The sequence below is a fragment of the Triticum aestivum genome, chromosome 5A, assembly GCF_018294505.1.
Source record: "Triticum aestivum cultivar Chinese Spring chromosome 5A, IWGSC CS RefSeq v2.1, whole genome shotgun sequence".
Lineage (NCBI taxonomy): Eukaryota > Viridiplantae > Streptophyta > Magnoliopsida > Poales > Poaceae > Triticum > Triticum aestivum.
Genome location: NC_057806.1, coordinates 514,206,826 through 514,230,922, shown reverse-complemented (window position 1 = coordinate 514,230,922; position 24,097 = coordinate 514,206,826).

Here is a 24,097-nt window from a genome sequence, read left to right as displayed (position 1 = left end):
CCACGCTCCACCATCCCCTGACACTTGAAAACTTGTTGCTCCATTGCTTTGAGCCTCGTCTCCACGCTTCCGTTCCCCTTCGGTCCCTCAGCATCACGGATGTGCAGCAACCCATAACGCATCTCAATGGTTTGAGGGTGTCGCTGCACCTCCGCGAGGTAAGGGTTGATGATCTTCTCTAAGAACTTGTCCTTGGGAGCACTTGGAGACGTCATGATAATCTAGATCTGTCAGAAAAACAGCTCGAAACAAAGACATGAGATTTTTGCGTGATACGGGAGTCAAAACCCCCAGGAGGTAATATAATGAATTTTTACCGACCAAAATACGTGTCCTGTAAGAAAACGGAGTCCGGAGAGCACACGAGGTTCCCACGAGGTAGGAGGGCGCGCCCAAGGGGGTAGGGCGTGCCCTCCACCCTCGTGGAGCCCTCGTGTCCTTTCCGGATTGCTGCTTATTTTCTATTTTTCTAAATATTCCAAAACGGAGAAATATTGCCTTAAAAACTGTTTTGGAGTCGGTTTACTTACCGTACCACATACCTATTCCTTTTCGGAGTCTGAAATATTCCGAAAAGTGTCCTTTATGTACTCCTCCGGGGTTACGGTTTCAATAACATTGGTTTCAACATTTATGGGATTACCTGAGATGTAATGTTTGATTCTTTGACCGTTCACCACCTTCGGATCTGTGCCTTCGAAGTTGTTGATTTTATGGCACCGGAACGGTAGACCTCCTCGATAACATAAGGGCCTTCCCATTTAGAGAGAAGTTTTCCTGCAAAAAATCTTAAAAGAGAGTTGCATAGCAATACATAATCACCTACATTAAACTCACGCTTTTGTATCCTTTTGTGATGCCATCTTTTAACTTTTTCTTTAAACAACTTGGCATTTTCGTAGGCTTGGTTCTCCATTCATCAAGTGAGCTAATATCAAATAACCTCTTCTCACCGGCAAGTTTAAAATCATAATTAAGTTCTTTAATAACCCAATAAGCCTTGTGTTCTAGTTCGAGAGGTAAGTGACATGCTTTTCCATAGACCATTTTATACGGAGACATACCCATAGGATTTTTATATGCAGTTCTATAGGCCCATAATGAATCATCAAGTTTCTTGGACCAATTCTTTCTGGACCTATTAACAGTCTTTTGCAAAATTAATTCAAGTTCTTTATTACTCAATTCTACTTGACCACTAGACTGAGGGTGATAAGGAGATGCAATTCTATGATTAACATCATATTTAGCAAGCATTTTACGGAAAGCACCATGAATAAAATGCGAGCCACCATCAGTCATTAAATATCTAGGGACTCCAAACCTTGGAAAGATAACTTCTTTAAGAATTTTAATAGAAGTGTTATGATCAGCACTACTAGTTGGAATAGCTTCTACCCACTTAGTAACGTAATCAACAACAACTAAAATATGTGTATAACCATTAGAGGAAGGAAAAGGTCCCATATAGTCAAAGCCCCAAACATCAAATGGTTCAATAACAAGTGAATAATTCATAGGCATTTCTTGACGTCTACTAATATTACCAATTCTTTGACATTCATCACAAGATAAGACAAACTTACGGGCATCCTTGAAGAGAGTAGGCCAATAAAAACCAGATTGCAGTACCTTATGCGCAGTCCTATCTTCAGCATGGTGTCCTCCATGAGCTTCGGAGTGACACTTGCGTAGGATCTGTTCCTGTTCATGCTCAGGTACACAACGTCTAATAACACCATCTAGTCCTTCTTTATAAATATGTGGGTCATCCCAAAAGTAATGCCTCAAATCATAGAAGAACTTTTTCTTTTGCTGGTATGTGAAACTAGGTGGTATAAACTTAGCAACAATATAATTAGCATAGTCAGCATACCATGGAGCAGTATGAGAAGTATTTATGACATTTAATTGCTCATCAGGAAAGCTATCATCAATAGGTAGTGGGTCATCAAGCACATTTTCTAGCCTAGACAAGTTGTCTACAACGGGGTTCTCAACTCCTTTTCTATCAACAATATGTAAATAAAATTCTTGAAGCAAGAGAACCCATCTAATAAGTCTAGGTTTAGCATCTTTCTTTTCCATAAGATATTTAATTGCCGCATGATCAGTGTGAATAGTTACTTTAGAATCAACAATATAAGGTCTAAACTTATCACAAGCAAATACTACTGCTAAGAATTCTTTTTCAGTAGTAGCATAATTTCTTTGAGCATTGTCTAGAGTTTTACTAGCATATTGAATAACATCTAGTTTCTTATCAACTCTTTGTCCTAGAACAGCACCTACAGCATAATCACTAGCATCACACATAATTTCAAAGGGTAAATTCCAATCAGGTGGCTGGACAATAGGTGCAGAAATCAATGCTTTCTTAAGTATTTCAAATGCTTCTACGCAATCATCATAAAAAACAAATGGTATATCTTTTTGTAATAAATTAGTCAGAGGCCAAGAGATTTTGGAGAAGTCCTTAATGAACCTCCTATAAAAACCGGCATGACCAAGGAAACTTCTTATACCTTTGATGTCCTTGGGACATGGCATCTTTTCAATAGCATCAACCTTGGCTTCATCAACTTCAATACCTCTTTCAGAAACTTTATGCCCCAAAACAATACCTTCATTAACCATAAAGTGGCACTTTTCCCAATTCAAGACAAGATTAGTTTCTTCACATATCTGCAAAACTCGATCAAGGTTGCTCAAGCAATCATCAAAAGAAGATCCATAAACAAAAAAGTCGTCCATGAAAACCTCACAAATCTTTTCACAAAAGTCAGAGAATATAGCCATCATTCATATTTGAAAGGTAGCAGGTGCATTACATAAACCAAAAGGCATACGTCTATAAGCAAAAGTACCAAAAGGGCATGTAAAAGTAGTCTTTGATTGATCTTTGGCTGACACATGTATTTGAGAGAAACCAGAATAACCATCTAGAAAGCAAAAATGTGTATGTTTGGATAATCTTTCTAGTATTTGATCGATAAAAGGTAAGGGGTAATGATCTTTTTTAGTAGCCTTATTTAATTTGCGGAAATCAACTACCATCCTATAACCAGTGATAATTCTTTGAGGGATCAATTCATCTTTATCATTAGGAACAACAGTAATACCTCCCTTCTTAGGGACACAATGGACAAGACTTACCCACTTACTATCAGCAACGTGATAAATTATACCTGCCTCAAGGAGCTTTAGTATCTCCTTTCTTACCACCTCTTTCATTTAAGGATTCAGACGGAGTTGATGATCACGAACTGGTTTAGCATCTTCTTACAAATTAATTTTATGTTGACATAGAGTGGGACTAATGCCCTTAAGATCGTCAAGAGTATACCCAATAGCAGCGCAGTGCTTCTTCGGAGTTTTTAATAATCTCTCTTCTTCATGTTCTGAAAGGTTAGCACTACTAATAACAGGGTATATCTTTTTCTCATCAAGATAAGCATATTTAAGAGTATCAGGTAACGGTTTAAGCTCAAACACGGGATCACCCTTGGGTGGAGGAGGATCCCCTAGGATTTCAACAGGTAAATTGTTTTTCAGAATAGGTTCTTGTTTAAAGAATACTTCATCTAATTCCCTTCTTTCATTCATAAACATATCATTTTCATGGTCTAGCAAATATTGTTCTGAAGGATCACTAGGAGTTACGGCAATAGAAGCAAGACCAATAATTTCATCCTTACGAGATAATTCTTCTTCATGGTGTTGTCTACTAAATTTAGAAAAATTAAATTCATGAGTCATATCATCTAAACCGACAGTAACAACATCCCTTTTGCAATCTATGTTAGCATTAACAGTTTTTAAGAAGGGTCTACCAAATATAATGGGACAAAAACTATCTTGTGGGGAACCAAGAACAAGAAAATCAGCAGGATATTTAGTTTTCCCACACAAGACTTCAACATCTCTAACAATTCCCATTGGTGAAATAGTATCTCTATTAGCAAGTTTAATTGTGACATCAATATCTTCTAACTCAGCGGGTGCAATGTCATGCATAATTTCTTTGTATAAGTCAATAGGTATTACACTAGCACTAGCACCCATATCACACAAGCCATGATAACAATGATCTCCTATTTTAACAGAAATAACAGGCATGCCTACCATAGGTCTAGGTTTATCTATATCACGGGGTTTAGCAATTCTAGCAGATTCATTACAGAAATAAATAACATGCCCATCTATATTATCAGACAAGAGATCTTTAACAATAGCAATATTAGGTTCAACTTTAACTTGCTCAGGAGGTGTATATGTTTTAATATTGCTTTTACGAACCACAGTTGAAGCTTTAGCATGATACTTTATCCTAACAGGGAAAGGTGGTTTCTCAACATAAGAAGTAGGAACAATAGGATCATTATAAGTAATAGTCTTTTCTTCAACTTTAATAGGTGCAGCTACTTTTACTTTTATGGGAGGATGATATTTAAACCACTTCTCCTTGGGGAGATCAACATAAGCAGCAAAAGATTCATAGAAAGAAGCTACTATCTCAGAGTTAAGTCCATATTTAGTGCTAAGTTTACGAAAAATATCGGTATCCATAAAATATTTAACACAATCAAAACTAGGTGTCATACCTGACTCCTTACCATTGTCGAGGTCCAAATCTTCGGAGTTGCGTTTAATTCTTTCCAATAAATCCCATTTGAATTTGTCTTGGAATTGTCACGGCGGATGTCCTAGAGCAAGGACTTAGTCGTAGGGCCATCGCACTAGGAAGCTTAAAGGGGTTAATCGGGACAAAGGACACGAGAGAGTTTTTATACTAGTTCGGCCCCTTACGATGAAGGTAAAAGCCTATGTCTAGTTGAGATTGGTATTGCTGGGGTTTCGATCTCCAAGAGGCTCAACTCCCCAGCTTGGTTATCGATTTGTTGTTTCTTGCCCTAAGCCGCCACCGGGTCGTCCCCTTATATACATGGGTTGACGCTTGGTGGCCTACAGAGTCCCGGCCGGCTCATAATCGTATCCGGCTCGGTGACTTTCTTTACATGCCTTTCCTTACAAGTCTTTCCTTACATATGGTGGTTCATCATATCAGGCCTTAAACCGCCTTCAGGCCCTTGGGCCTTCTATAAGACTTAATAAACTAGAATCTTGGATGTTTACTGGGCTTCGTGCGTAACCCTCCATTGGGGTTGACCCGACCCCTCCTGGGCTGGTCTCAACTGATAGTAATATCCCCAACATTAGGCCCCAGGTTGACTTTGAACTTTATTCTTTGTCAATCTTCCATACTTAGCCAAAAAATCCATCTTCTTATCTTTACTGAAATTTCCTTGTAACCCGCCGTGACGTCATCTCTTGAAAATGCAAAAGACTTTCACGACGTCATCTTCCAACGGATCTTTTGTCTTTAATGTTTCCCGAGAATTGAGGCGCCTATATAGCTGGGTAACCATCATTCAGCTCTCCCTTGATTTTCGCGCCCGTCTGTTCGCATCTTTCCTTATAAATAGGCTCACCCCGGCCTTCCTCATTCTTCTCTCTCTCTGTCTTCTTCCTCTCGCGACCCTGCTACTGCTCGAGCTTCGCCGTCGCCGTGCCTCATCTCCGTCGTCGACTCTGGCCGCTGCATCGACCTGAACCGATCCAGAGCACCCGCGGCGATCTCCATAGTAGACCTGCAACCATAAGCTTTCTTTCCTTCATATCTCAGATCTTCATTAGGGTTTCCAAGATCCTGCGTGTTCTTCGTAGTTCATCATAGTTCTTCCACCGCCTCCTCTTTCTGATCCAAAAGAGATGTATGTTCATGCAGTAGCTGTTTGGTGCCTCCTTTTGATACTAGCAGACTCCTTTGTCTGGTACAAGAGCTATGTTTAGATCTGATGAACTCATCTGGACTGTATTTTTAGGTCTAGAAAATTTTCCATTTTAAACATCCATTTGATCTGAAATAATATTAAGCATTGTGGGAAACTTGTTTGTCCCAACACTTAGCTGAATCCGCTTTATGAAAGAATCTGTAGTCATGGCGGCTTACCACACCGACTTTCTTTTCCTTATATGTCATTAGCCCTTAGTTAAGTCGCCATTACTTGTTTTGCATCTTCATCCTTTAACCGTTAACCTCACCATAAAACTAAACCGGCATGTTGCTTTTCTTTTCAGTTCCTTGCACATCATGCCGTCAAAGACACCAACCATCTGTAACTGGGTCCCCTCAACCATAACTGAGGAACGTTTAAAAGATTTCTTCCTCATAGGATTTCTGCCATCAAAAGCCGTCATGTCTTACCGTGCTCCTAACCCGGAAGAAGAACGGCCCAATCCGAGAGATGGTGAGGTGATTGTTTTTACTGACCACATGAACCGTGGATTCTCACCGCCCGGCTCAAAGTTCTTCAGAGAGGTCCTCCATTTTTTCAAGCTCCACCCTCAAGACATCAGGCCCAACTCTATATCTAACATTTGTAACTTCCAAGTGCTCTGTGAGGTATATCTTCAACAAGAGCCGACCGTGAAGTTATTTAGAGAATACTTTTATCTGAACCGGCAGAATGAGTGCACCAACGGCCCTAGTTTAGAACTTGGAGGCATATCAATTCAGCGCCGGCAGGGTGCCGTCTTTCTCCTTATTGTCTTACCAAGTCAGACAAAGGACTGGAACCAGACTTGGTTCTACTGTCAGGACACTTCGCCAGCAAACGAGAAGCCCCTGCCGGGTTATCGCCCCGAGCATCTTGACTCCAAGTTCGCGCTTCTTGATAAGCTGACTATCGCTGAAGGCAAGAGGCTGCTTCCATCCATCAGAAGGATCAACACTTTGTTGGGGAATGGGTTAACTGGAGTTGATCTGACCCGCTGCTGGATCTCATGGCGGGTCATCCCTTTGAGCCGCCGGTCGAAGCTGATGTATGAGTATGGTGGAGGCCCTGATGACTCCCTTCATCATAGTCCCGTTCAATTGATAGAAGAAGATATTGTCTCAATGTCAACTATTCTGGTGAACGGGAAGTATGAAGATTGCAGTGTCATCGGGTTAAACCCCTTCTGCCAGCTTAACCCGGTCCCAGAAGTAAGGATGTCATTATTTGTCCCCTTAGTATTTTTCCAGCCGCATTGTTTTAATACTTGCTTGACTTTTACCTTGTTTTTACCTGTTTGCAGGTCAATTCTGACTTCTGGAAAGTTAAGTATGACCACAAGGCGGCCAAGAAAGCAAAAGCCGCCGCCATGAACGCCAATAAGACGACCCGGAAGTCCAAAAAGAAGAAAAAGAGCACTGCTGAAGACCTGATGAAGCTTGATGATACATCTGACTCGGAGGTAGCCCTTGATTCCCTTGGCCAATTTTTAACAATCTTATTGACACTGATCATTACCAGGATGACACTAGGGCCAGCCAGGCCGGGGAAGCAGAGGTAACTATCATTTCCTCCGATTCAGAGCCCTTACCAAGACACAAAGTTCGACGAGTGATCCATGAAGTAATGTTTTCTAACCCTTTAGCTCACTTGGATCCCAACTTTCGTTTGAAAAAGCAGCAACATGAAAGCCACCATCAAGCTGGGATTGAAGATGAACCGGCTGTCGTTCTTCAACAAACTCCTCGGAAACGTCCGAATGAGGTTTACTTATTTCTGTCTTTAACTCTGTTTAATGGATCCTTCTCCTTGTATTTCTTTTATCTCTATTTTATCCTTTTAGGAGGTGTATCGCTCTTCTGGCGACTCATCACAGACGCAATTCCCGGCTTTCAAGACTGCTCCCGGGTAATCAAAAATCCTCTTTTCCTGCAGGTTGTTCAGTTGTATCTTTATACTGATAATCCTGCAACATTTTTCCTTAGTGGCCAAGCTAAATCCAAGAAAGCGAAGGCAGCTAAGCCGGCGGAGGACCCGCCGGTGCTGGCATCTGACCCGGCCAGGCCATTTCTCCATTAACAGACGCTCCAGAAGATCCGCCTATTGACACCGAAGCAAATCCTCCTGAGCCGTCATTTGACGAGACCACTGTGAACCCTTCCACAACCGGACCGTCAAGCTCAGCCAACCCGCCATCTCCGTCTGCACAAGATGTTCAGATTACTGGGAGCTGCTTTATTGAACTGGGGAACCCAACCGTGCTGGCTCGATGTACAGCAAAACAAGAAGCTTTGGAATAACAGAAAGTTCGCTTTGATGTTCCAAGCTATGACCATCTAAATGCCAATGACATTTTATCTGGCTATCTCAGTCATGTACACTCCAGTCGCGAGTCTGAGATTGAGATGGTCAAGCAGCTGCAGTTAAAATATGAGGTACGTTTTTCCGGCTTATCTGTATTCCTTCAGCCCCCAAGTCTTCATATTATGAGAGAACCGGAATAACCTGTAGACTTTAAAATATAGGCCGAGACCTTTACCTTTGAATCTTTTCTTGACTTTAATAGAACCGGCTCATTTTGATCATAAATGAATCGGTACTTTAAATTGTTTTGAGACCGTATTCAAAGTACTTAATACTCCAGCTTAACCTTGATAAACTTGCTGAACTGCATACATTAGCCCCCATGTGCCAAGTATTGTTACTTTGTAAGGTACTTGGGACTTAAATATGTCTGTAGAGTCGTAGAAATTTTGATTTGGCATACATTAGCCCCCAAGTGTCAAGTGGTTTTTTGTAAAGTACTTGAGACTTGAATCTTGATTTTTGAACTTGAAACCAAATATTGACTCATCTGAATGTTTTGCAGAATGCCTTATCTGAATTGAACTCTCAACTGACTGACGCAAAGACCCGGCTAGCGAGTCAGGAGACAGAAATCAAATCCACTAACTCTAAACTGCAAATAAGTCTCTCTGCAATGGAAAATTTAAAGACCAGCTTCGCTGCCAAGAAGAAAACTTGGGAAGAGGAAAAAACGCTTCTGACCCAATGTGCTGAGACGGCCGAGACAGCTCTGAAAGAGATTTCAACAGAGTTGAACGGGTTAAAGGGCCGGGTATCTTGTGTGCTTTTTGCCGATCCGAAGTATAATCCGCCAACTGACTTTGCGTGTAAAATTTATGCAGGTCCTCGAAGCAAAAATCTGAGCCAAGACCCGTTGATTAAACTAAAGGCAGTATGCACTTTGGTTGAACAACTGTATATTGGCGCACAGCGGGCTCTGGCCGCCATCTCTCCTGCTAATCAAGGACACAACCGGCTCAGCGACGTCCTGAAGAAACTATCCATCCTTCCTACCAGGTTTCAAGAAGTAAAACGCTCCTGTGCGCGAGCCGGAGCTTTGACTGCCCTGAGCCGCTCCAAGGCTTGGGTGCCAGACCTAGAACCGGCGGACGTGGCAAGAGGCTACCCCACCGTGAAGGAAGACGGGTCTCCTTTTGATCAGGATGACTTCATGGCTTGCGTGCGTGAAGTCCGGCCTCAGGCAACTACCCTTGGAGATGATACCAATGTTGATAAATACCAGCCGGGTTTTGATAGTGAGAATAAGAAGATGGACACTCCCTCATACAAGGTAACAGCTTTGATCCCACCAGTGAGAGAAGACACATTTGCCCCGGAAGTTGACCCGGTCGGCCTGATCGACGATGAAGCCGAATTTGTCGCCGTGAATGGTTTTGATTGGTCAAAACCCAACTTCCAGCCAATAGAAGGTGGTGAACCGGCGAGGGAGGAACAATGATCATCTTCATGGGTTTATAAAGCCTTGTAATAACTTAGTTGTGAAAACACCGTATGCTCTGCTTATGCCATCGTGCATAAAATACTTTTACGTGAATCTGTGTTTCCTGATGCCAATGTATGCATCATATTTAATGTTTGTCTCTGCAATGTTTGAACTCTGTTCCTGTAAATACAAAGAAAAGACTGGCTTGGCGGCTTATAACCAAACGGGTTAAAACATCCAATTTATAGCCAATATGTTTTCCACAATAGGAAACAGAGATAAATATAAATAAAGGACAAGGGCTGAAACTAACTCTTTAGTTAATGCAGCAAGTAATTGCGTATAACCATACCTTGTACCTCTTGATCCTGAGACCGCCGGTTTAAATAACCCGGGTGATGAATTTGATAATTCAATCTTTATGAGAAGCCAATGCTTTTTTGAACACTCAAGGATCACTATACCTTGGTAGGTTGCACCTTTTGATCCGTAAGCCGCTGGTGTGAATGACCCGGGCGGCTGTGTTGTCAAATAGCCGAGCCGGTGAAGAAGATCAGGCTAATTGTTTGTAATATTGAAACAACAAAAAACTAAAAGGCAAGAAACAGATAATAAGCATAATCTAATCCTGTATTCAAAAGGTGGGGGTTTCTGATTCGAATACGATCAATAAATCGGACCAAAGGGGTTACGCTAAGGTTCGAATACGACCATATAGCCCCCAGTGGCTTTGGCGTTGTGCCGATCAAGAGGGTACTGACAGCTATGCTCTCTTTGGTTTGAATACGCCCTATGTTTGAACAGGAAGCCCCCAAATGACCTTGAGAGGTTTTTAACGACCCTGATTCGAATATGATCCAAGTCGGACTCAAAAGGGATTAAGCCATGATTCGGATGCGATCAAGAAGCCCCCAAGTGAGTTTGGCCTTGAGCCGATCAAGAGGGTTACGACAGCTATGTTCTCTTTGGTTCGAATACAACCTATGTTTGAACAGAAAGCCCCCAAGTGACCATGAGATTTGTAGCTAGATTCGGATACGATCATAAGCTGGACCAAAAAGGTTAAACTTGATTCAAATATGATCAGCTCCTTAATAGTCATTTGAAAATAAGAAATAACAAAGATGCATAGTCTTTGAAAAGAAGAGAGACCGATTGTCTTACTTTATTGCTTATCGTGGTATACACAATGTTAAAGTATGTACATGATGAGAGCCGGTGGCTCAGGTGTAGTATGACCGAAGTTGAGCAATGTTCCACGGCCGGCGGGTCTCCTCCTCCGACTTACGTGAGTCTTTGTGCTCTCAAATGTCAATGAGGTAATATGACCTTTTGTTTAAGTTCTTACTGACGACAAAGGGTCCTTCCCAAGGTGGGGATAACTTGTGTGCATCTGACAGATCCTGGATGAGCCGGAGCACCAAGTCGCCTTCCTGAAAAGTCCTGGACTTAACCCGACGGCTGTGATAACAGCGCAGGTCCTGTTGATAAATTGCTGACCAGGCCGCTGCTAAGTCTCTTTCTTCATCCAACAAGTCAAGTGCATCCTGTCTGGCTTGTTCATTATTAGCTTCAACATGAGCCGCCACACGGGGCGAGTCATGACGGATGTCACTAGGCAACACTGCTTCTGCTCCATAAACCATGAAGAAAGGTGTGTAACCTGTAGACCTGTTGGGTGTGGTGTTGATACTCCACAACACCGAGGGTAATTCCTCTACCCAACAACCCGACGTTTGCTGTAAAGGAACCATAGGCCGGGGTTTGAGCCCTTTCAAAATTTCCTGATTGGGTCTCTCAGCTTGACCATTGGATTGAGGATGAGCTACAGAAGAAACATCAAGTCGGATGTGCTCTCATTGACAAAACTCCTCCATAGCCCCTCGGGACAGATTAATACCATTGTCAGTGATAATACTGTGTGAAAAACCAAAACGGAAGATCACCTTTTTCATGAACTAAACCGCCGTGGCCGCGTCACACTTACTCACAGGCTCCGCCTCAACCCACTTGGTGAATTTATCAACTGCCACCAAGAGATGTGCCTTTTTATCTTTAGACCATTTGAAAGGTCCCACCATGTCAAGCCCCCAGAACGCAAACGGCCAAGTGATTGGAATCATCCGGAGCTCTTGAGCCGGCACATGCGCTCGTCATGCAAACTTTTGACATCCATCACATCTACTGACCAGATCTTCTGCATCAGTGTGAGCCGTTAACCAGTAAAAACCATGACGAAACGCCTTGGCTACCAAAGATTTTGACCCGGCATGATGACCACAATCACCTTCATGGATCTCACGAAGGATTTCTTGACCTTCTTCGAGGGAAACACACCGCTGAAATGCTCCGGAAACACTGCGATGATATAACTCTGCATCTGAAATCGTCATTGACTTAGACCGCCTGGTTATCTGTCGAGCCAGGGTCTCATCCGCTGGCAACTCTCCCCGGGTCATGTAAGTCAAGAACGGTACTGTCCAATCTAGGATGACATGAAGAGCCACCCCCAACTGCGCCTCCGGGTCAGGAACAGCTAAATCTTCTTCTGCGGGCAACTTGACAGAGGGGTTATGCAAAACATGCAAAAAGGTGTTAGGTGGTACCGGCTTACGCTGAGACCCCAACCGGCTCAAGGCATCGGCTGCTTCGTTCTTTCGACGGTCAATGTGCTCCACCTGATAACCCTTAAAATGCCCTGCAACGGCATCAACCTCCCGGTGATAAGCCGCCATGAGAGGGTCCTTGGAATCCCACTTGCCAGATACCTGTTGAGCCACTAGATCTGAGTCGCCAAGACATCTGACCCGGCTCAAGCTCATCTCTTTCGCCACTCGAAGACCATGGAGCAAGGCTTCATACTCTGCTGCGTTGTTAGTGCAAGGGAACATCAACCGTAACACATAACAAAATTTGTCACCTCGTGGAGAAGTTAACACAACTCCAGCCCCCGAGCCTTCCAACTGTCTGGACCCATCAAAGTGAATAGTCCAATACGTGTTGTCTGGTTTCTCTTCCGGCATCTGCATCTCTGTCCATTCATTAATGAAGTCAACCAATGTTTGAGATTTGATTGCAGTACATGGCACATACTTCAACTCATGAGACCCAAGCTCAATTGCCCACTTGGCGACTCGCCCAGTGGCTTCTCTGTTTTGAATGATGTCTCCCAAAGGAGCAGAGCTAACCACATTGATTGGATGTCCCTGAAAATAATGCTTAAGCTTACGGCTTGCCATGAACACCCCATATACAAGCTTCTGCCAATGTGGATATCGTTGCTTAGATTCAATTAGCACTTCACTGACTTAATAAACCGGCCATTGAACCGGATGCTCTTTGCCAGCCTCCTTGCGCTCTACCACAATAGCCACACTAACAACTCGTGAGTTGGCAGCCACATATAACAACAACGGCTCTTTCTCAATTGGAGCAGCCAGGACCGGCGGCTCAGCAAGCTGTGTCTTCAGATCCTCAAAAGCAGCATTCGCAGCATCGCTCCAAACAAAAGCATCCGTTTTCTTCATCATCTGATACAAAGGCATTGCCTTCTCCCCTAACCGGCTTATGAACCGGCTCAAAGCAGCAACACGACCCGTCAACCGTTGAACGTCATTGATGCATGTTGGTTTGGCTAGGGACGTAATTGCCTTGATTTTCTCCGGGTTAGCTTCAATACCTCGGTTGGACACCAAAAAACCCAAGAGCTTGCCGGCTGGGACTCCAAAGACACACTTGGCCGGGTTAATCATCATTTTGTAGACCCGGAGATTATCAAAAGTCTCTTTCAGATCTGCGACCAAGGTTTCCTCTTTCCTGGATTTTACCACTATATCATCCACATAAGCATGAACATTACGCCCAATTTGATTGTGAAGACAATTCTCCACACACCGCTGGTAAGTCGCCTGGGCAATCTTAAGCCCAAAAGGCATAGACACATAGCAGAAAACTCCAAAAGGAGTAATAAAAGTTGTCTTCTCCTGATCCTTGACCGCCATCTTAATCTGATGATAACCGGAATAAGCATCCAAGAAACTCAAACGTGCGCAACCCACCGTAGCATCAATGATCTGATCAATACGGGGGAGAGCAAAAGGATCAGCTGGACAAGCCTTGTTCAGATCGGTGTAATCCACACACATACGCTAGGTGCCATTCTTTTTGAGTACAAGCACCGGGTTAGCTAACCATTCGAAGTGAAAGACCTCCACAATGAACCCGGCTGCCAAGAGCCGGGCCACCTCTTCTCCAATGGCCTTGCACCTTTCTTCATTGAACCGTCGGAGAAACCGTCTGACAGGTTTGAACTTTGGATCAATATTAAGAGTGTGCTCAGCTAGTTCCCTCGAGACACCCGGCATGTCTGAAGGTTTCCATGCAAAGATGTCTCAGTTCTCACGGATGAACTCAATGAGCGCGCTTTCCTATTTTGGATCCAAGTTTGCGCTGATGATGAACTGCTTGGATGAGTCACCAGGCACAAAGTCAACCATCTTAGTGTCATCAGCTAATTTGAATTTCAACACCGGCTCATTCTTTGTTGTTGGTTTTTTTAATGACATCATGTCTGCCGGGTCAACATGATCCTTGTAAAATTTTAACTCCTCTGTTGCACAAATAGATTCAGCATAGGCAGCATCACCTTCTTCACACTCCAAGGCTATCTTCCGGCTCCCATGTACTGTAATGGTGCCCTTATGACCCGACATCTTGAGTTGTAAATACACGTAACACGGCCGAGCCATGAACTTGGCATAAGCCGGCCGCCCAAATAGAGCATGATATGGGCTCTTGATCTTAACCACCTCAAAGGTTAATTTTTCCGCTCTGGAGTCATACTCATCCCCAAAGGCTACTTCCAGCTCAATCTTACCAACTGGGTATGCCGACTTACCAGGTACCACACCGTGAAAAACAGTATTGGATTGTTTAAGATTTTTATCAGTCAATCCCATCCGGCGGAACGTCTCATAGTAGAGGATGTTGATGCTGCTGCCTCCATCCATGAGTACTTTAGTAAAGTTGTATCCACCAACCTGAGGTGCCACTACCAAGGCCAAGTGACCCGGATTATCAACCCGGGGCGGGTGATCCTCTCTGCTCCACACAATAGGCTGCTCTGACCAACATAGATAACATGGAATAGCCGGCTCAACGGCATTGACGACCCTTTTGTGAAGCTTCTGGTCCCTCTTACATAAACTAGTGGTAAATACATGGTATTTCCCACTACTCAGCTGCTTCGGGTTGCTCTGATAACCGGATTGCTGCTGCTGATTACCTTGGCCGGGTTGTTGATTATATCCTCCTTGGTGACCAGGATAACCCTGACCGTGAAAACCTCCTCCACCTGAACCGGCGCCCGGGCCGTAAAATCGCCTCCACCTGAACCACCACCTGGGCCGTGACCTCCATCAAACGCGTTTGAATTTTTAAACGCCTTCATGATCGTGCAATCTTTCCATTGGTGGGTGGCTGGCTTCTCCCGGGTGCCGTGCTTTGGACAAGGTTCATTTAATAACTGCTCAAGGGTGGGACCTGACCCGCCCGACCGAGGGGGCTGTCTGCCCTTGCGCCGTTGATTACCGCCCTGTGCATTGGTGTTAGCAACAAACTCATCAGCCTTACGTTTATTACCTCCCTAATTTGCCAGGTTATGCTGGTGACCCTTGCCGTTGCCGTTCTTCTATCCCTTCATTGCCTTTTCTTCGTCAGACACCGGGTCCTTGGTAGTATCAGAATCAGCATACTTGGCGAGAGCCGCCATCAACGTTCCCATGTCGTTACAGTCACGCTTGAGCCGCCCCAGCTTCTGCTTCAGAGGTTCAAAATGACAATTTTTCTCCAACATTAAGACTGCTGAGCCGGCATCCATCTTATCAGATGAATGTATTATCTCCTTGACCTGGCGCACACAATGGGTTGTGGATTCACCATCCTCTTGCTTGCAATTGGTCAGGTCCACAATCGTCATAGGATGCTTACACATGTCCTTAAAGTTCTGGATAAACCGGGCTTTCAACTCCGCCCATGAGCCGATAGAATTGGGTGGCAATCCCTTCAACCAAGTACGAGCTGCTCCATCTAACATCATGGTGAAATATTTGGCCATTGCAGCATCGCTGACCTCCAGTAACTCCATAGCCATCTCGTAACTCTCAATCCAAGCCCCCGACTGTAGGTCAGCCGTGTAATTAGGCACTTTACGAGGCCCCTTGAAGTCCTTTGGCAAGCGCTCATTGCGTATTGCCGGCACCAAGCAAGGCATGCCTCCGGTTCTTGTGGCAACTCCTGCCTTAACCGAGGTTGCTGGATAAGCCGGAAAGGTTTGATGAGCCGCCTGATCCGCCGCCATTTGAGCTGCTCGTTCCGCCTCTTGACGAATCCTCTCCTGATCCGCCAAGTTAAGGGCTCCAGCCCGCACCGGCTCATGCCTGTATGGCCAGTTGTGGCGTTGAGCATTGCTTGACATATCTGCGGACTCCATATGCCTGCTGTAACTCGGGCTCTGGCTTGGGCGAGGAGTTGAATGGATCCTGTCTCGACTGTAGGAGTACGCATCCTGCTGCGCCAGAGCCGTTTGAAGAAGTTCTCTTACCCTCCGTGTTTCAATTGCTGCTGGCGAGTTGCCTTCCATTGGTAGAGCCGCCAAACAAGCCGACGCCGCGATGAGGTTTTCCAAGGGGTTGGAGAAGTGACCCGGCGGTGTTGGCACGTAATGAGGTGGAGCGGTAATTATACGAGGGGGCTCCATGGCACGTGGCTGAACTGGTGCGCCGGGTGTTGTGATCCGGTTTTCCTCTGGCGGGTTGCTCCCCCAGCCCCGGGTGTATGGAACAGGTTCCTCGGATCAAGCATTAGAGGTAGACGTGATTGAGTTTTCTGATGCCTCCTCCTCATGACCTCGTTTGATGCATTAAGGTCTGTCGAGAGCCGGAAAGTTAAGGTCCTCCGCTTAAAGTTGTTGAGCATGAGCATCCAAAGCCGCTCGCTCTGTTGCCAACCGGGTTTCCTCTGCGGCTAGATTTTCCTTAGCTTGCACCATCTCCTCACGTACGCGTGCCACCTCTGCGTTGTGCTGGGCTTTATCCACCGGCTCTACCACGGCGGTTAACAGAGTTGTCAGTTTATCCATGAGGTCCATTAGAATCTGAGCCGGGGGCGCGCGGGGTCTCCTGACCCGGCTGCAGTCGACCCGGTAGCTGCTACTGCCACTGCGGCAGTGTTCTGCCTGGGCTGTGTCCCTGCTGAGGGAGTCCTGGATTAGGGGGTATCCGGACAGCCGGATTATATCCTTTGGCCGGACTGTTGGACTATGAAGATACGAGATTGAAGACTTCGTCCCGTGTTCGGATGGGACTCTACTTGGCGTGGAAGGCAAGCTAGGCAATACGGATATGTATATCTCCTCCTTTGTAACCGACCTTGTGTAACCCTAGCCCCCTCCGGTGTCTATATAAACCGGAGGGTTTTAGTCCATAGGACAACAGACAATCATACCATAGACTAGCTTCTAGGGTTTAGCCTCTCCGATCTCGTGGTAGATCAACTCTTGTACTACTCATATCATCAAGAATAAATCAAGCAGGACGTAGGGTTTTACCTCCATCAAGAGGGCCCGAACCTGGGTAAAACATCGTGTCCCATGCCTCTTGTTACCATCCGCCTTAGACGCACAGTTTGGGACCCCCCTACCCGAGATCCGCCGGTTTTGACACCGACACCTGCCATGAAGACTCCGGCCCAATTCGACGGCTCAAGGGGGTCCGGAATACAGCTGCCATCGAAACAGCCCCCGAGCATGCCGTCTTGTAGCTGGTACAAAGAGTTCATCTCGCCCGTTGATGATGTCGTGTCAGAACAGACGACCGTCTCACCGCCCTCCACCGAGCCTTCAGAGTATTCACCGTCGTGGATGCAGCCTACGAAGGCATGCTTCATGACAGATTGAACACGGGTGGTCCTTGCGCGCCGAGCCATTTCGATGAGGTTGGTGTGGACGTCCGGCTCAGGGCCCGACTCGCCGATCCGGTTGATGAAGACGTGAATTCCGCCGAAGGGGACCCTGTACCCATACTCGATTGAGCCGGCCTCGGAGCCCCAGCCTTCATCGTCGATGTAGAGTTTGCCGTGACGACTCTTGGTATCCGGCGCACAGCATATCCCTTGAGCCCTTCGAAGCTGCCCTTCAAGAACTCAAATCCACCGTGCGCTGGCCCCATGGTGGGCGCCAACTGTCGTGGAATTGTCACGGCAGATGTCCTAGAGCAAGGACTTAGTCGTAGGGCCATCGCACTAGGAAGCTTAAAGGGGTTAATCGAGACAAAGGACACGAGAGAGTTTTTATACTAGTTCGGCCCCTTACAATGAAGGTAAAAGCCTACGTCTAGTTGGGATTGGTATTGCTGGGGTTTCGATCTCCAAGAGGCTCAACTCGCCGGCTTGGTTATCGATTTGTTGTTTCTTGCCATAAGCCGCCACCGGGTCGTCCCCTTATATACATGGGTTGACGCCTGGTGGCCTATAGAGTCCCGGCCGGCTCATAATCGTATCCGACTCGGTGACTTTCTTTACATGCCTTTCCTTACATATGGCGGTTCATCATATCAGGCCTTAAACCGCCTTCAGGCCCTTGGGCCTTCTATAAGACTTAATAAACTACAATCTTGGATGTTTACTAGGCTTCATGCGTAACCCGCCATTGGGGTTGACCCGGCTCCTCCTGGGCGGGTCTCAACTGATAGTAGTATCCCCAACAGAATTCAATAGTCTTCATCATAAAAGAACCAGCACAAGAAGTATCAAGCATGGTGCGATTGTTACCAGAAAGCCCAGCATAAATTTTTTGAATAATCATTTATCTTGAGAGCTCATGATTGGGGCATGAATATAACGTTGATTTAAGCCTCCCCCAAGCTTGAGCGATGCTTTCTCCTTCACGAGGCCAAAAATTATATATATAATTGCGATCACGATGAACAAGATGCATAGGATAAAACTTTTGATGAAATTCCAATTTCAATCGTTTGTAGTTCCAAGACTCCATATCATCACATAGCCTATACCATGTCGATGCATCTCCCCTCAAAGATAAAGGGAAGACCTTCTTCTTAGCAACATCTCCGGGTACACCTGCAAGCTTAAATAATCCACAAACTTCATCCACATATATTAGATGCTCATCAGGATGTTTTGTTCCATCTCCTAAAAAAGGATTAGCTAGCAGTTTTTCTACCATACCCAAAGGAATTTCAAAGCAAGCATTTTCATTTTCAGTAAGTTAAGTAGGTTGAGGAGCAACTCTTTGCTCTACTGGTCGGGGTGAAGATACCCCGAACAAGCCCCTTAGAAGATTACTTTCCATAGTAACAAGTGACAGTAAATTTCAGCACACTATATAAAATTTTCCTTACCAAATTCCACCTACCAAAGGCGCTTCACTCCCCGGCAACGGCGCCAGAAAAGAGTCTTGATGACCCACAAGTATAGGGGATCTATCGTAGTCCTTTCGATAAGTAAGGGTGTCGAACCCAACGAGGAGCAGGAGGAAATGATAAGTGGTTTCTAGCAAGGTATTCTCTGCAAGTACTGAAATAAGTGGTAACAGATAGTTTTGTGATAAGATAATTTGTAATGAGCAAAAAGTGACAAAAGTAAATAAGGTGCAGCAAGGTGGCCCAATCCTTTTGTAGCAAAGGACAAGCCTAGACAAACTCTTATATGATGTAAAGCGCTCCCGAGGACACATGGGAATATCATCAAGCTAGTTTTCATCACGCTTATATGATTCGCGTTCGGTACTTTGATAATTTAGTATGTGGGTGGACCGGTGCTTGGGTGCTGCCCTTACTTGGACAAGCATCCCACTTATGATTAACCTCTATTGCAAGCATCCGCAAATACAACAAAAGTATTAAGGTAAACCTAACCATAACATGAAACATATGGATCCAAATCTACCCCTTATGAAGCTACACATAAACTAGGGTTTAAGCTTCTGTCACTCTAGCAACCCATCATCTACTTATTACTTCCCAATGCCTTCCTATAGGCCCAACCAATGGTGAAGTGTCATGTAGTCGACGTTCACATAACACCACTAGAGGAGAGACAACATACATCTCATCAAAATATCGAACGAATACCAAATTCACATGACTACTAATAGCAAGACTTCTCCCATGTCCACAGGAACAAAAGTAACTACTCACAAGGCATAAACATGTTCATAATCAGAGGGGTATTAATGTGCATATAGGATCTGAACATATGATCTTCCACCAATTAAACCAACTAGCATCAACTACAAGGAGTAATTAACACTACTAGCAACCTACTAGCACCAATCCCGGACTTGGAGACACGAATTGGATACAAGAGATGAACTAGGGCTTTGAGATGAGATGGTGCTGATGAAGATGTTGATGGAGATTGCCCTCTCCCGGTGAGAGGAGCGTTGGTGATGATGATGGCGATGATTTCTCCCTCCGGGAGGGAAGTTTCCCCGGCAGAACAACCCCGCCAGAACCCTAGATTGGTTCCGCCAAGGTTCCGCCTTGTGGCGGCGGAGTTTCGTCCGAGAAGATGGCTTATGATTTTTTTCCCATCGAAAGAGTCCATATAGCAGAAGATGGTCACCGGAGGGCCACCAGCGGGCCCACGAGGTAGGGGGGCGCGCCCAGGGGGGTAGGGCGCGCCCCCACCCTTGTGGGCAGGGTGTGGCCCCCGTGGTGAAGTTCTTGCGCTCAATGTTTTTTATATATTTGGAAAACATCATCCGTGAAGTTTCATGACTTTTGGAGCTGTGCAGAATAGGTCTCTAATATTTGCTCCTTTTCCAGCCAAAATCCCAGCTGTCGGCATTCTCCCTCTTTATGTAAACCTTGTAAAATAAGAGAGAATAGACATAAGTATTGTGACATAATGTGTAATAACATCCCATAATGCAATAAATATTGATATAAAAGCATGATGCAAAATGGACGTATCAATGAGCAAGCAGATTAGATGATCTAGAAACATGCTGAATAATATAAGAGCTAAATCTTGTAGATAAATCCCCAATTTCCAATAGAATCGGTGCCACAACCGACCGAGAGTTGTGGTGAGTATTCTGGAGGTCCCCAACCTCCTTGCAGTCCATCTCCATCATGACGTTGACAAGGCCTCGAAGCTTTGCATAAAGAACTCCATCACACAAGGAAAGTGCTTCGGTGACCAGAGGATCAGTGACTCCATCGTGAGGCTTACACCATGCTCCTAGGAAACGAGTGGCCGAACGGGAAACACCACCCGCTCCCCCTCTCTCCTGGTTGCTGTCAATTCTAGCATTTGTATTGATCTTCACATTATCTTCCTCCGGGGGGTGCCAACCATTACCAGGAAGAGCTAGGGCATGATCCCTGGGTAATTCCAGGATCACCAGTGTATCGCGAATAATCCGCAGCGAATTTGCCGGGTCCAATCGTTCCATTTCATGTGTCCATCGGTTCCTCGAGTGCCAAATAGACCACATGACTGACACAATCTTCGCCCGGTTTCCATCTGTGGTGATTGGGTTGCAAACAATGTCTCACACCCAAGTACCTGGATGAAGGCAAGGTAGCATGAACTCAAACCACTTCTCGGCTTCATCCCAAAACCATTTAGCATGAGAACAATGTATAAGTGCATGCATCAAATCCTCCTCTTTTGCCAAACAAAGTTTGCATCGACTGGTATCACGAATAATTGAATATGCCGTCAATGTAGGGTTTTCTCATCTGGTAAGATCCCACTAATGACTCTCCACCCGAAGACACGAATCTTTGGCACCACCTTTATATTCCACAGGGAGTTCCACAACTGTTCATTCGAGTTTGAGGTGCTTGTAGCCGTCCCTTCTTCTAGAGCAAAATGCTCGTTGTGAATCATTAGAGCACGGTACAAAGATTTGACAGTGTAGATACCTGTTTTTTCATAAGCTCAGGCCAAGAAATCCTTTCCTCCACCTATCCGCAGGGGTATATTCAAAATTGCTGCAGCATCCGGTGAAATGATGGATTACAAATAACATCTATATTCCAAGACCAGTATCGTGTATCAATCAGGTCGGTGACCTTATCAATTGCCGTGGAAGCTGGCTTGAAAACAGGTTTCATAGTGGGTGTTTCTGGGATCCATTTATCCTCCCACACTGAAATGCTACAACCATCGCCTACTCGGTGTATTAGTCCCATCTTAAGCGCATCTCTCTCAACGATGATAGCACGCCAAGTAGCTGAGGAACTCGAAGGGGTACTTGCCTGCAAAAGATCACAGTCTGGGAAGTACCTTCCTTTAAGAACTCTAGTGCACAAGGAAGCATGATTATTAAGCAATCTCCATCCATACTTTCCCAACATTGCCAAGTTAAAACATCTGAAGTCGCGGAAGCCCATTCCGCCTTTACATATTTAGGAACCGTGAGCTTGTCCCAAGAGAGTGCATCGTTCGTTTATCTATGGAACTCCCCCACCAGTACCTTTGCCATTAGTGAGGTAAGCTCCGAGCATGTCTTCTTGGTTAACAGGAAACAACTGTTATTTCTCAAACTATCAACCCACGGTAGTAGTATAACTTGTACGATCCGGCGATTACAATCAGCTATTTAGCTTATATAGCTGCAGGTTGGCAACCCACAACTAAGTCTCACTCGTATGTGGACACGACTCACGAAGCCTACTACGACTCGACACGGACAAGGTCTCCGTGCTTAGCCGTAGGGAAAATATCAGGTGATACTAGTTCTTAGATGATACCATGATACCAATATGTAAAATTCAAATTTAAACATGTCAAAAAATTCTGAAAAAAAATCATGTATGTTCAAAATACATATGTTGACAGCCCCTAAAAAATTCAGATCAAAATTAGAAATAGAGAAGGAGAAAGAAAAAAGACAAATTCATCATGAATAGTGTCAAAAGAAGATAAAAGTTAGAATGCCACTATTCACATATAAATTTGTCTTTTTTGTTTCTCTTTGTGTATTTCGAATTTTGATTTGAATTTTTTAGGGGTTGTCGACATATGTGTTGTGAACATCCGTGATTTTTTTCAAAATTTTGTGACATGTTTAAATTTGAATTTTTCAAGTTGGTATCATGGTATCATGTAAGCAATGATATCACCCGTGTGAGGCTGCAGGTATATTTTTCTCCGTAGCAAAACACCGGGGTACATTTAGGTAGCGGAAGTATCAAGCAAGATAGGCCCAGCACCGCAGCACGGTCCATTCTACAACACACGCAAAAAGGAAGAAGAGTTCAAGCATCTACATGAACGTGACCACTTGGCAGCGGCAAAGCCAAACAAGAGCAGGACACATGCTGAAAAGAAATTGGAGTAGTCAACTAGTACAACTCTTGCTGGGAAACTACCAAGTCGCAAAGTCGCAAGTACGCTCAACTCGACCTCGATGGGCGCACGTCGGTCGCTGGCCGCGCGCGGCACTTGGCCACTTGGGAAGGATAGCCACATGCTCGAAGCGAAGCTAGACCAGACCACACATGCATTCTCGCGCAATCTCCCCCTCCTGCGCCCGGAGAAGCTTCCGCGCGCGGCCGTGATACTTCGCCTAGTGTCTTTCTTTCTCAGCTGGTTCGATAGCTTGTCAGCGTGTACGTAGCATTAGTACTCCCTTCATTTTTAATTATCAGCTTTGCTAAAGTCAAACTTTATAACCTTTCCTCAAGTTTGTAGAAAAATACACGGATTTGCTAAAGCACATCTAGATGTGTCATAAGTTTTGCATATCTACGTTCTGTGTCATTAAATTTACATGAAGATTCATACAGATATTTTTCTTTTTTCTTTTCCTTTCTCTTTTTCCTTATGTTTGATCCAGACACTTAGATGTGCTCTAGATAGACCGAAAAATATATTAGCATATACACCATCAAATCAATACCATCAGATTTATTATTGAATATATTTTGATATCATATAGATTTGTTGTTGTAAATGTTCACATTGTCTTCTACAAACTTGGTCAAACTTTACATAAACTTCGACGATGTACTCCATGAAAATCACAAGTTGCGGAATGAAAGACCATGGAAAATAAGATTGCGGTCGAATAAGAGAAGGGAAACCTACCTACACTTTCATTGCTACTACGTGCAAGTGCAAAGTCTTCTCCCCTGATGTGCTAGCTAGTAGGTTGACGGAGACATGTCTGTGCCTTGCGTAGAACGCCGATCGACGGGTCACGGGTGGGTGCCCGGTGGACTTGGCATGCAGATTCCTGGTTGATGCCGTCAAACGCCATTACAGGTGCGAGGGCGTGTGGGGCCTACGTGACCCCGCGTGGACTCGTCGTCACTTGCGACATATAGAGGTGTCCGAAGTAACTCTATATACATGTATCACATTCCCACCCTCGGCCCCTATTGAAGCACAAACACCAAAAGACCTAGAGAGAAAGACCTAGAGAGAAAGAGGCGCC